Source organism: Acyrthosiphon pisum, chromosome X (assembly GCF_005508785.2).
Source record: "Acyrthosiphon pisum isolate AL4f chromosome X, pea_aphid_22Mar2018_4r6ur, whole genome shotgun sequence".
Classification (NCBI taxonomy): Eukaryota; Metazoa; Arthropoda; class Insecta; order Hemiptera; family Aphididae; genus Acyrthosiphon; species Acyrthosiphon pisum.
Window position 1 is genome coordinate 96,396,758 of NC_042493.1, and position 16,051 is coordinate 96,412,808.

At 27.6% G+C, this 16,051-nt stretch overlaps 1 long non-coding RNA gene and 1 pseudogene across 1 annotated transcript; both read left to right on the forward strand.

Annotated features, from left to right (window-relative positions):
• Positions 1-6,842: 6,842 nt before the first annotated feature.
• Positions 6,843-8,410, forward strand: LOC103310550. Its single transcript, XR_511125.3, has 3 exons — positions 6,843-6,878; positions 6,937-7,019; positions 7,758-8,410. It is a non-coding gene; the product is annotated as an uncharacterized LOC103310550 (long non-coding RNA).
• Positions 8,411-13,418: 5,008 nt separating this feature from the next.
• The window catches only part of LOC103310552, a 2,748-nt pseudogene continuing 115 nt past the window's right edge, over positions 13,419-16,051 (forward strand).

The following is a 16,051-nucleotide window of genomic DNA, read 5'->3' on the forward strand; positions in this document are numbered from 1 at the left end:
TTTGCGCAGGTAAATTATTACTTAAGAATATTGCATAGTTAATTCAGGCATGTCAAACTCAACGTATTAACTGAGCTAAATATATTGAATATATGAGCTGCACATGAAAATGTATAGAAAAAAAATAATACAACGAATACAACAAAAAAGAATTAGATAGATAGATAGATAGATACATATAGTATAATATAGATAGATTGTTGAATTTTACTTTTCGGAACAATTATTTATATCTACTCGTTGATAAAACACATACAAAAGAAATTAGATCAGTTTATAGGTAGCTAGAAACCTGCAAGCCGCTGTGCCGCACAATATGTATAATAATCGAACTAAATTTATTCCTAAAACCGTCTCCGTGATGTCCTCTTTAATTTAAAAAAACTGCACAGTAATTGAATAAGTAGTTTTGTAGTTTATCCCGATCAAAGAAAGCGACTTCATTTTTTTTAGTAGTATAGATATAGATATTTGCAGTCTACAAGTTTTAATAGTTTTATATTATATTTATTTATATGATTGGACTAACAATGTGTTCTGTATATTTAATAGGTTATTGTTATTAATACCATATTATTGTAAATAACTTACTGACATTTTATGATGTAGTTTGAAATATAAATTTAATGAATTTTGAAATTGGTATAAGAGAACCCTATGACGCATTGTAAAATATAATCCATTAACTACTATAAGTAATGTAGGGTAAATGCAAATTTGAAGTGCTTGCCGATTATATTTAATTTTGAGTCATCATAAAAATGTATAAATCAGTTAGTTACTTATATAGGTACGAAATCATAACTATACTTTGATAGAAGCAAAAGAGATTTGTTTGAATGTGTACTGATATTTTTTTTTCATTTGTTCAAAAACGTTTCTTTTTTATAGTATTGCTGTATAAAACATTAATTTCAAATTGCCTGGTAAACAAGTATTATTTTAACGTTTTTAATTAACAAACTGGTCTATTCGATATACAATTTTATATTTTTTTTTAATTGGTAATTTTATATATTACATAAGTTTTGTTTTTGACTATATGAAAAAAATATTAATGTCCACCTTAATTTTTACTTACTAAACATATCAATTTTATAATAACAACCAATAAATACTAAACATATATTTCATAACTATTATTTTGATTAACATTGATACTCAAAATAACTACTACTGTATCTAGCATAGTAATTTACATTCCACATTTAAATATAAAATATATTTTCATTACAATCAAAAATTGTAGTGAGTACCTACCCATGTCCTAACAAGTACCTGTATATTAACCGTATAATTTTATCCCTAAACAGTTCATAAATTCATAATTATATTCAAATCAATCTTATTTGTCATTATAAGTGAGGAATATATTAGTTTTATTATGTATTTTTCTTTTTTTTTCTTCTCACACTTTTTTCCTTGAAGTTTTTTTAAGCATCTCTGCTTACAGGTACTTACTGAATATTTAATAACTGAAAAGTATCAAATATATCGAATGTATCTCAGCATGTGTGTTTATAACTATATACTACCGAGTACGAATTTTATACATTTTACTTAAATTAAATGTAATTTTCACTTTTTTAAATGTTAACATAAGTCTTTAGTTTTCGAATTACCTAATAGTTTTGTAAAAATTTTGATTAACTAAAATAATATTTTGTTCTAATGTATTTTCCAGATTCATTGAGAAAGACGACTGTGATTTTACAGAATGCAGCAGTTGTTTCAGGTTACTTGCCGAGTCGTTATCAGACTTTCAGTCCAGGACTGACTATTGGTGCAACAATCTCCAATTCATCTTAGCATATTTATATTTTAATTTTGTAATATCCCATGGCATTAATTTTAATTGAAACTTTTATAGACACATGTCATAAATATATATTTTTGTTAGAGATTTATTCATTTGTAATATCTGTATATATAAAACAGTAAGCTGACTGACTGATCTATCAACGCACAGCTCAAACCATTGGACAGATCGGGCTGATATTTGGCATACAGATAGCTAGGTTTTATTTTATCACCCACCTTGCTGTGTGCGCAATCTACTGCAGGTAGATTTCCTACCTGATTATATACTGTTCACATAACCATAAGCGAGTTCCAAGGGCAACGCCACGCGAGATAGCTATAAATTAAAATATAACATGATTTTGCTTCCATATGCACAGCAAATTATACCCGAAAAGAATTAATTAATCAAAATTTTCTCCCGGGCATCGTCGCATTATTCGGCTATTGGACAGTTTACTAACCGAGGACCAATTATTGCAACATCAAAACTTTGTCGAATTCAATTATCTTAATGTTATTGTGATTCGGTTCTATTAGGTATATATAATAATATTTAAATGTTAACAACAATTCTTAACAAAATATATTAGAAATCACACATTCTGGGCAAATCTTATCTTTTTTTTTTTATTTGTGTTAGATGAATTTCGCTGTATCATTTATCATTACTTTCAAACTCAAATGTAAAGGCACTATCCCCATTCCTGTGGAGCTACTCAACTCTGATATCTGTGCTTTTTATAAATTTTATTTTGTAGACATTTAATTAAGTATGATGAAATTTAATATGAAATATTGTGAATGATAACAATTTGAATGGCTAAATAGGTACCTAATGTCCGTATGCATCATCAATTGGTGTGGAATATAAGACACAGGGGCGTTCTGAGGCTTCCCTCTTCGGGAGGGTTATCAGTTTGAAAAATTGCTGATTACAATAATATGAAGAGAAAAAAATGTAGTGATTGTATACCTTTGTTTTTATGTATGAGTAAAATGATAATAAAAAACAAATGTACCTACGTATTCAAATATCTTATTACACTTGTATATAGTTATCATCATTATAATTTATATTGAAAACAAAAACATTTATATTTATTATACAATTTATATTAATATTATTGTACTTAGTCAGTTGTCACATAATTTGTATTATCAATACTAGTTAGTAGCTTACATTTTAACACGCCGATGTTTGAGGAGAGACCATTTGTTAACAATTTGCTGAATATTTATTCTATCTACAATATCTCGTTCTGAAAATAGTACCAATAAAGAATCAAGTCTTTCGTCACTCATTGTCTTGCGTAAGTGGTTGTTAACTAATTTCAAACAACTAAAAGAACGTTCACTGGATGCAGATGATACTGGTGATGTCAGTAATAGCTTAACAATGCGAAATGCTCGTTTCTAACATTTCTAACATGCATGCTTTTTTGAAAATATCATCAACATTTTTACACTCCTTAGAAGCATCTAATAAAATTTGAATTTCAGAGTGTAAACATTCTGTCTCATCCAAAAGTACTTCTGGACATAATTTTATATACGTTATAAAGTAATAACTAATTACAGACATCTTATAATATAGGATAAAAAAATTACTGTATCCCTACAAATGTTGCCCTAAAATAGTAAACACGTTTAATAGTAAATAATAATTATTATAAATAATTACATTCAAAAAATCTTCCTAAAAAAAAGAATTTACCAGAAATTAAATTTACAGTCGCTATTCAATGTAAACAATTCATTAGTAATAAGTATAATATCGTATATATTAAGCTCAACTCTATATGTCGATAGTGTCTACGGTCTACATAGTTTATAATATTAAATAATAATACTATGAACGCTATATACAATTTAAGTTTTGAATATTCGTTTAAACACTTAGGTATATAGGTACGCTTATTCTAGTAGAGGCGGGAGATTGTACTAGAATATTATTTAAGGACGGGGATGGTTGAGGAAAAATGTGGAAAGCACCCTATATGTACTATGCAGGAATATATAAACACATATGTCTCCATTCATACATTTTTATGATATTAATATATTATTTATTTTTATTCAATTTCATTTTCTAATAAAAAAAAAATTATTTATTAAGAAATAAAAGAGAATAATCAAACTTTAGAAACAAGTATGTATAATAGTGATGAATAATATTAATTAATTAATAAAGGAATACTAATTGTATAAATTAAAAAGTAATAAACAATAATACGTTGTTTTCGTGACTTGTTAAAATCATAATATTTTAATTGTATAAAAAACTAACACGAAGAAATAAAAAAGTGAATTTTTAAATTCGCAAATTGTTTGTAAATTGTATAATTAAAAGGGCCGGTTATTTTAATTTTCAAACACCAATATGAATAAATCATTCAGGATTTCAAATTTTAAAAGTGCTACCTCGTGAAACTATCGTCTTTATTCTTTATATTTGTTGTGTCTATATTATACACGGCGATATTGCAATTGCTGAACAATGCTTCAATTTTCAACTTTGAGTATGGATTCTAATTGCAAATTCAATCTAATTTTTAAAACGCAAAAATAAAAAAATTCTAGTCGTAGCTTTAAAAGCATTGGGAAAAACTAAAAACAAATAATGTAGAACAGTTATTCTATAGGTACCTACGCAAAATCAGTTTTTGAAAATTGAATTTTTTTTTTTTCTTGATTACATTTTGTTTGCAGAATGTAGATAAGTACTTTACATTTTCATCGAAATATGTTTTGCATACAAGATAAGATTTTCTAAATATTTTGAAATTTCGGAATTCTATGAAATTTTCATTTTTTTTTATAAATGTCGAAAGAACTATTTTGTTCTATCAAAAAACCGAAAGTATAATAAAACTTTTAGTTGGTGGAAATTAAAAAAAATTCAAAATTCTTATTAGTCTTTGAAATTAAATTTTTTATCATTTCGTAAAAATCGTAAAAATTTGCAAATAACTTTGTAGTTAGATAATTTTTAAAAACATTTCCTTTTCATAACTAACATTTGATAATTTAATACAAGATTCCTAAGTTTTTGTACCTTAAAAAATCAAATTAATTGTTAAAGATTTTTTGGAATTCAAATTTATTCGACATTCGTCATTCACCCGTATTAGTAAGCAATTTTTCATCGAACTATTTTCTTATATTGTTGTAATTAAAAACCGAATTTTAAACATATATGTGAGCAGTTGAGAAATTAATAAATGATTTTATAAGCGTCTAAAGTTCAAATGTTGACAAAATTCTTTAATATCTACAAAATGACGAAAATATTAATAAAATAGTATTGGTTCTAAATATTAGAACGTTGCAAAAATTAACTAAAAAACACAACCAATTTTTTTGTTCAATAATATTTTCATAATGTTATAGAAATACAATACCAATGATAGAACAACATAGGTAATTATTATTGTTATGGTATATAATGTATAATTGAACAATGGGAATCTAGGAAAATTTTAAAACGTACCAGAAAAAATGTAAATAATAAATAATGAACTAATAAATACAGGAGATACATAGGTTTCAATATTTTAATAAATCAATGTTTTCGTTCAGAATCGTTTTTCATATACAATGATATTTTATCATTAAATTCAAATTTAACACCATCCGATACAGTGACCTATTTTTAACATACTGTACAGCAAAGTGACACCCACTTCCCACCTTTTTATTTTTCATAAAATATTATATAATTATTATTAACAAATGATAATTGATAGTAAAAAAAATACTCTAAAAATAATTTGTTTGTATTCGTGGTTCAAATTGCCCGCCATTAGATCTAGTACAATTATTAACGGAAACGCTAACGTTACGATGTTTAAGAGAAACTCATACATTATGGAGTGGCCCCACTGGCTGTTGCCGTTGGCACCTATTTTATAAGGTAAGGTCTTTTTCATGGCGTCGCAGGCCGCAGAGTCGTGTTTTGTTGTCACTTTTCGTTCGTTCGTGCCTAAATTGTGATCGTATAACATTATATGGTGTAATATTGTTGTAATAGTTATTACTGGGTAGGTACTTACCACGGACTAACATATACCTATATTGTGTACTAGGCCGTCGGAATTGTCTGGATATACAGATATAATAACATATAATAACATTATATATTTTTTTACGTTTTTCTATGCCGTTTGCATCTCGCTTGCATTCACTTCGTTTGATTCGGTGCATAGATAATAGAAGATAAAATATAGATTCATTATCTTCTATTATCTATGATTCGTATGTGATTACTGATTACGTTGCATTTAATACATTTTGTGGTTTAAGTGGTTCGATTCTAATGTCGCTTTAATGTAAGTTCTATCGGTAAGTCGATTTAAGCGACTGTGGCTATGAACTAAAATTAAATTATATAGGCAGGTACCTACATGTTAAATAAAACATGAGACGGAGACAACAAATGTCAGTGTAACGTAGGTATGCTTAAAAATTAAAATATCGTAAAAACTAAAAATAATGATCTAATACACAAATAATTTCCTACCTAAATATTTGATAATATGTCTATTCACTCTAATATCAAAACTAACAGCACACTATTGAAATTAGTGAACGAAAATTTGTTGTCGTACGTCTGTAAAACAGACACAACACATGCAAGTATGACGTCCTCTTAAGTTTTTCCAATTTGAAATATTAACTAAGATAAATTAATATCTTCTGTATAAGTAATAGACTAAAATTAGATACATCTCCCAACTGTATAGGATCAGATGCCTGTATCTTAGAAATACTCAGTGTTTCACATTCAAATGCAGTTAAAAAGACTGTCAAGCTAACTGACATTTATAAAATATGATAACGTTATTTTTTTCTAGATAATATGATGGTTTTCTGGTTTTTTTTGTAGGAGTTTGTGTTACTATGACTACTGCTGCTGTAATTACTCCGGTCCAAACTTCATTATAATTGTTAAAAACCCAACAGCAGCAACAACAACCACCAACACAACAAGAAAGCGCTAACAAAATGAAAATATAGGTACAAGTGCGACTCTAATACTTTAATACATTCCAATCACAAGAACTCGGCCATTTTCGGTATGTACTTACATTATTAAATATTTTTTTCAAGTTATTATTAATATTTCAATTTTAGATTCCACATGCGCACTTATATAAAAAAAAAAGGAGCTAGACAATCCTATTCTTAATTTAACAGCGGCTAAAGTATTAACTCCGGTAAGAATAAGAAAAAAATATGATCTTTTACTATATTAGTTTATTATAAGACCAATTAATATTTTTGCAATACATATTTTAATTTAGTTAATACTTAATATATTAACTATTAACATATATTAATACTGTTAACTACACTAAATAGTATTTTACATCATTGAACCATGTTACTGTGATACAAAGACCATTTAAAAAAAAAAAAAATATTATAGTATTAATGTTTTTATTTATTGACTTTTAAGAGAATGTCGACGAATTTGTTTTTCTCCCTGACACCCGCAATATAACAAATTTTATGTTCAAAATAATGATCATAATCAAATTAACTACTAAAATTGGAGCGAAATGACCTCTTATAATATTTGAAGGTAAGATTATTAACTATAGCATCTCACGGGAGATGTTCTTTTTTTATAATTTTTTTTATTAAATTTTAATTTTAAAACGAGCTATGAGTATTTTAAAATTGTAAATTGTTTGTACAACGTTCAATATTCATAACTTGTTTTAAAATTAAAATATAATAAAAAGCCAAAAAAATAATTTTACTCTCAAATTTTTTATGTAGTAATTTCACTCTAATTTTAGAAATTAATATGATAATAATTATTACTGTATACGTAAAATTTGGTATGTTGTTTGTAGATGAGGGAGAAAAAAATACGCTGACATTCTCTTAATTGTAAATATGAGACACAATTTTTATTTGATTTCTTAATTTATATAAATTTAATTTAGGTACTGCAATAGAAGAATCGACTTAACAGATGTGAAGTATATTTTAAATGCTTTGATACTCAAATGAATTGCCATTACATTCAAAAACACTATAATCAGCCAACAGCTCTCATCAAGAACCTCCAGATAGTATTGAGAAAAAATTTGATGAAGACAATGAAAATGTGGAAAAAAAATTGGAGACTTTGACATGTTATTCGCAATCCATAGTGATAATCCTATTAACAGTGAAGATACACAAAACAAAGTTTAAGATTTATACAACTTATTTAATAGTTAATAATCAATTTTAAATTTATAAGCTCCCGTTTCATAATTTAAAAATTATTATTCCATTAAGGTTTTGAAATCTAAGCTCATCTAAGATTAACAAATAATTGTATGAGGTTACATTAAAACACACATTTTCCCAGCCCCACCCATTTTTAATTTTCCAAACTTTGTGTATGTCTTCCAATACATTTCTATACGTACATTTCCCCAGCCCCACCCATTTTTTCACTTTTTCATTTTATTCACGACGGAATAGAATTTGTATAAAATGCTTTAAACGACATGTCCAAGAAGCAAACAGAAAAATGAGTATGCCATTGAACCCATATTTATTAAGCAGGGCAATGATACCAGTTACGGCGATCATTCACGCGGTAATAAGTCATCCGAACGCGGAGAGATCAGTGTATATAGAAGTAGGGGAAATATTAGAGGATGTTATTGATCGACGGATTATTTCGGTTGATCACTTATTCGAAGAATAAAAAAAAAAATATTTTTAAAAGCGTAAACAGACAAAAAAAATATATGTAAAGAATTTAAATAATTATAATATTATGAATAATGTATTTTTATTCTAGTTCCCAGATCCATTTCTTATAGTAGAGTTTACTATGATGGACAGAACCGAATATTATCGGTATCTGGCGCTGTGATCTAAACAAGTTGTGCAAAGTATCAAAAGGGTATTCAAGGAAAAGCCAAGCTTGACCACACCATTGTTGGACCAATTGTATGGGAGTAAAAACCATCAGGGGGTGTCAACCTTATCAACTGTTTACCTACAAGATACTTGCACATAGATAATAGAGAACCGATAGTAATATTTTGAAACGAATCAACGGATTAACGATATTAAAAGGTTAAGACTTAAGGTTACAGGGTATAATCGCACATTTAAACATAATTAAATGAACGATACAATCTTAAAACATTGAATAAAATAACTAGAAATATCGAGCATTTTATGAATGACCATTTTAATGGTGAATGTAAAAAGTTACTGAAAATAATTTAAAACACTACAAATTCAATTTATATACTCGACTATCCTAAATAGTTTAAATTTAATTCATATTTTGTATACGTACGTAACAAATTCATAATATTATTCATAGATAAACATAATATAGTATTTAACATTAATTGGTGAAGGATTATAAACACTAAATACAACTGTATTACAGGGAAATAAAAATTTATATTATATAATTAACTAACATTATTTTTAAGACTTAAACAAAATTTTTAATTAATTTCAGGTAAAAGAAATGTTTTCTTTAAATATATATATAAAAAAAAATGTAAATGATATTAAATTTGTAAACATCATCAAACTATAAAATATAAACAAAATGTAATTGATAAATGAAAAATGAAAAATGTATAATTAACTAAATGTAAAATGAATATCAAAATTGTAAATCAACTATTGAACCTAAATATTATTATTTTTGGCGGGGAGGTGTAATGGGCATGTATTAGAATGTATATAACTGAAGGTATTATAAACCGCTTTTACTTTTTCGAACCATACTATGCGGTTCTCCTTGTAAAAGCATTTAGCAATCTTATCCATAACAACCTATGAACACAAGACGGCGGTTTCTTCAGTACGACAACAACAACAACTTTTACGACCACACCCAAGGCACCTGCGAGTTCCGTATACTGACCAGATCAAAGGAGCTGACAGTATATATAAGGGAGACAGGAGCACAGCCTGATCAGATGTACCTGGACCAGCAAGACCGAAGTCACTTCACGCCACCAGCCATTATACACCGCTACACCGCTACTACCACGAAATCATTCTACATTACTACTATATTTTCATAATTGACTGTTCTAAATTATTAAAACACATTTTATTACTTTGAAATTAGTATTATTATTACAAACTACATCATCGTTTGGATTCTGAAAGGGCTGCACGTAACATTTAGCACGTGATTTGCATGAATTTATAATCACTTAGTACAACTTCTGAAAACTTGTTTAAAGGACGGCAAGTAGTAGATGTGTATCATATTTTCAATCAGATTAAAAATACTGTCCACGTAAATTATATTGGTTGTTAGTTTTTAGATATGACTTTGATAAATGAAAAACAGTTTGGATTTAGAACAGTATTTAAATTTATTTGTAAAATGTGTTACGCAATATCATAGGTAGAATCGGAAAAACAAAAACCCGATACTTATATGCCAATCAATCAATCAGCAGTAAGCAGCACTTTTGCTATTGGTATTGGCAATTATCAGAATTGTGTGCAACAATGGATATTCCATGTATGTCTTCCAATACATTTCTATACGTACATTTCCCCAGCCCCACCCATTTTTAATTTTCCAAACTTTTCTGCTCCAATATTTTGCATGAATTTGTACGACCGTTTCCAAAACTTGTACGGCAACGGTTCATACGGAAAATTAGATTTTCCGCTTGGGTGGGGCTGGCGAAATGTACGTTACATTAAAATATGTTCACGTACAGTAGTAAAAGTAGTGCAATTTAAAATTATAAAATTATATTATGTCAAGTAGTCCTCAGTTTTTGTCTATTATTATTAAAATTCTCCAAGTTATAGTATACTTTTAAGACAAATTCAAATGCATTTAAATATGCCTGAATCGTTGTCATAGTTTAAATAACCTTAAGTTAGTCAATAATTGTGTTAATATAACTAGATTTTCATGTATTTAATATAAATAAATATGTAAGTAACATATACAAAAATGGAAAAACATAAAATTTTAATAAAACATGTTTTAAAACATTAAATTACATTAGTGTACACTGTACAGTACTAAAGTACTAAAAAACTAAATACATATAAACATAAAAAAAAATTACAGATTAGTATCTATAGAGTATAAATTACTTTCAAGACTTTTTCAAATGCATTTAAATATGGTTGAATTGTTTGTAAAATTTATTGTAACATTAAAATCTAAAAGTAATGTGTTAACAAAAATTCAAAACTGAAAATAAGAAAATATTAAACTTATTTGTTAGCAATTAATTATTTTTAATGTATTATATCCTAAATGATTAAGGTAATATTTTATAATAATATTATAACACAATTTGGATTTAAAATACTGTTATTTGTTAATATTTTTGGAAGTTTGTGCATTTTCATCTGAATATGCATAAGCCTTTGTCAAAGTGTATAATTAATTTAACCTTTATTAGTTATTATGTAATCGTTGTAACTTAAATAGGTTTTTACATACATAACATCTATATCCATGTCTAGCCATGTCTAGCCATAGATTTTATAATTTGATTTCTTTAGTAAGTAAAATAAAAAATATATTTGTACAATTCAAATAATAACTTTTACCCGTTGAATTTTCGATTCCAAAATATATTGTAAAAATTTTTTATTATTATTTTACATTTTGTATTTTATAAGCTTATTGTACTTGAATTAATTAATATTTGGAATTTGATTTAAATAAAATAAAAATAATTAAAAAATACACGATTTTCAGTTTTTTGCACTATGAGAAAACATTATTCAACGTACATTTTAAAATATATAGTTTATATAAAGTTTAATAGTTTAATCTAGTTTAAAGTTGTAAACAAAAAATAATATTTGGTAGTTTTTAGTATTATATTATTCTTATTTATACATTTTTAAATGTATTAATTTCTTAAATAAACTTCACTTAATATGTTCGAGCTAACATTTTTTTCTTCATATTTTCATTTTAAAAAGGCTTATAGAATAACCTGGGGTATAATGGCACATGGGGCAAAATTACTATTGTGTATAAGTAATTTTTAATTTTATGTTTTTTTGACCGAATAAATAAAAAAAGTGAATTCTTTTTGCTTCTGGATATAGTTGTATAACCCGTCTTCGCCAGGGAAAAATGAACAAATAAAAAATACGGAGTTCATTGGCGTATATCGGTTTTAGTGTAACTACCTCGGATCAGAAAGTTCAGATATATTATAGCTTTTGCTATGTTTCCGAACGTGATTTGATCTACTATCTAAATTGCTCCAGCAGAACTGGGTATCGTTATTATACGTCGAGCTGGTATGGAAAGCTATTCCGATTTTCGAGTTAGAAAAAATGTTGTCGTTAAAGCACTCCGTTGCCTGCAACTCATAAATCCATTATACATAACTATTAATGAAGAAATTATATCAAGTTTACCGGCTGATGACAATATCGCAAATCAGTTTCCATTCATTGAAGAAGGTTCTGTCTCAGAACAACCACTTAAATCCGAAAACGTAGAAGAAAATGTAGTTCCGTTCGCACCAAGACCAGGTCAGAATCTATCAAATCAACGTCATTTAAAAAACAAGTTCAATAAGCTTCGGTGTGTTTAATTCGCTCAGCTCAATTTCTTGCAATCAGCGAACCGCATTGCAGTCCTAGTACAATACTTGTAGTGGAATCGTCATCTATACATTATATATATATTAGCAAAAAAATGTTAAAATATTAATTTGGACAAAAGTTGAATAATTGCATAATAAATGTATCTGTTGATATTAATAAGTTATGTTATGTTTATATTATAAGGCATATTAAATTGATTATAATATTATTAAATTTTAAGTATAAATAATAATGGCATAGTTATATTTGTATTTTGTAAAATGTATTAGTTCAGTATGTAGACTTTAGATTGATATCATGAGCAATTAAATACATGCGTACAAATAATTAAGAACATAGAAGTCATTATGCAACGAAATTTTTTTAATTTTATTCCTTAAATCATAATATATTTTCAATTTTCTATGAATTTGGTGTACAAAATGGTTGGTTTATCGGCCTCTTTAGGACATATAGCGCTCCCGGTGGTGGCGACTATCTGTAGTAAAATGTTCAATCAAGTTTTCAAACAAGTGACGATACCTTATCAATACACATTGATTGAAACTTAATGTAGCGTAGTGGAGATGAATCCGATAGCTACGGGAAGGCGTATAGCTATAGGCTAAAGATATTTTAGGACATTTAATTAACCCGGTACAAAGTACAATAATTATCAATATGTTTAATGTTATGTATCTTAGGTCCAACGGTATCGAATGTATCAGTTATAGCTTGTGGGCTTTACAAATGAAAATTGTTCAGCCGTACCAATTTTAACAACCACAAAACTCTGAGAAGCTGTATCTCGCAAACCGGAAATATAATAATATAATATAACGAATTGACGTACCTACATAAGACCTAAATAAACAAGTTCAAACTCCTATTAAATTTAAGTCGACTCAATGCGATAATTATTTTGAATAATAATACCGAAATCAATTAAAAATCACTTTGGAGCAGTATTAATCACACAAATAAAACTATTTACATTTCTATTGATAAAATATCAAAGTTTATTTAAAGATTAGATAAAAATGGTTACTTTACATATCCGGGTCCAAAAAACATTTGACGTTATAGGAGATACAGTATGGAAATCATTACAGAACAAGATTTTCTCTGCTACGTACCAGCAATATACAACGTTAAGTTCTCTACACATGGACGTTGTAGGCAACGGGTTCACTCGTAATTACAACATGTTGCCGTCTACCAAACAATCTTCAATACCTTCTATGTCGATACAAATGATTGTTCTCATTTTTTCCGTTTTATTGTGCATATTCAGTTGTCTATTGACTGTTACATTTTCCTACAAATGGCATATGGATACTAATCAACCAATCAATCGATTTTTAGCTACAGTTGAGGATGCAATTCGTGATTTGAATACCTTCACTGACATAGTTAGGGATGAACTTTTAGCTAAACACGTAAGCAATACATATACAAAGATCAACATAAATCTAAAATTGATGGTAACGAATATGAAGAAGTGGCAGAAGTTTGTGATGAAGGAGATCGATGTATGAGCGGAGACTTAATGGACAATAATTGGCCAGAAAATCAATATCAGGCAAATGAATCAAATAAACCGAAAAACCGAGAACGGCGTAACGCAGTGATTAACGCAACAACATTAGTAAAAAATGAATTAAACAGATAATTTTTTTTATACGAGTATGCCCGAATGCATTGCCAAATATGTGTCACATAATACACTTTAAACTACGCCTTATGTTGTGAGTATGTGACACAAAAATTGACTATCATGCATATAGGCATTAAGATTATTATTCCTTGTAGGTAAACATTTTTAATTGGATCTTATTGATATCCAACAAATATTAATAAAGTTTAATTTTTAGTAATAACACAATGAATGTAAATCATATGACCAGTCAACGTGTCATATAAGTCTGAATTTCTTATACAGAAATCTATCTTTTTTTGATACAATTATTTTATACATTATCATGATTTATATAAGTTATGTAGGAACAATAATCAATAGATCATGGGTATATAAAAATTATAGTTAGGTCAGGCTAACATTAAACACACATTATATTAAGTTAACTATTTTCATTATTTATATTTACCAAATGGATTAAAACGATTATTCAAAAGATAAAATCAATAAAATATTAACTAACTAATTGAATTTTATTTTTATTTGTATTTTTATTTAAGCTCAAGAAATGAAAAGGCTGACGTAAAAATAATTCCAGAAAAAAATACAGTGACGACCTATAGACGACAAAAATCTAAAAAAAATGGGAACTACAATAAAAAAACGTTTTATTGAATCAGATGATGAAGGATCGTATTCGAAATAATTGGTTGGAAAAATATTATTGTCAACAACAATAATGAAATAATAGTTTTATTTAATATTCTGTATATCTGTGTTAGCCAAGGCCCAAAGGTTTGTGAAAACCATATTTCTAAAAAAAGTTATTGAATATTGAATAATAATATTCCCTTTAAAACTATTAGATACCTAACTATTAGATTACCTACTACCTATCACCTATGTGTTTATATTACGATAATTAGAAACCCACTTTAAAAACCAAAAATATTTGAAAAATATTCCAAATACTTTTTCAAAGTATTTGAGTAGTATTTGAAATACTTTACAATTAAAGTATTTGAGTAGTATCTCAAATACTTAAAAAAAAATATATTTGATTATTTACTCAAGTACTTTTTAAAAGTATTCTTTACAGGACTGCTTATATGTGTGTATAATACACTCAATATTTACGTACCTAATTGCGATACATATAATATCAAAATATAGCGTACAAAAAAATTAAATTCATTGAATGAATACACTGATTTCACGGCAACCAATAATAATTATTATTATAATAGTTTTAAGATCCATGGCAACTATTTATAAACAAAAATTTCCACCGTAAATTTCTAAATCTCCGTTAGAGCACATCCCCTGGTTGGAGTTGGGGGGTGATTTGTGAATCTAAACAATCCGGGGCGTCACCCGAACACATACAAAAAATTTCATCAAAATCGGTCCAGCCGTTTAGGAGGAGTTCGCTTACAAACACACGTACAGTAGAACTATATTTATAAAGATTGATAAAATACCAAAGTTTATTTAAAGATTAGATAAAAATGTTTATTTTACATATCTGGGTTCAAAAAACATTTGATGTTATAAGAGAAACAGTATGGAAATCATTACAGAACCAGATTTGCTCTGCTACGTCCCAGAAGTATGTTAACCGCCAACATACAACGCTAAGTTCTCAAAACATGGACGTTGTAGTCATTCCGTTTTATTGTGTATATTCAGTTGTCTATTGACCGTTACATTGTCCTACAAATGGCATATGGACACTAATCAACCAATCAATCGACTTGTAGCTACAGTTGAGGATGCAATTCGTGATTTGAATACCTTCACTGACATAGTTAGAGATGAACTTTTAGCTAAACACGTAAGCAATACATACAAAGATCAACATAAATCTAAAATTGATGGTAACGAATATGAAAAAGTGGCAGAAGACTGCGGCGAAGGAGATCGATGTATGGGCGGAGACATAATGGACAACAATTGGCCAGAAAATCAATATCAGGCAAATGAATCAAATAATCCCAAAATACCAGAACGGACCAATGCAGTGATTGATGCTAC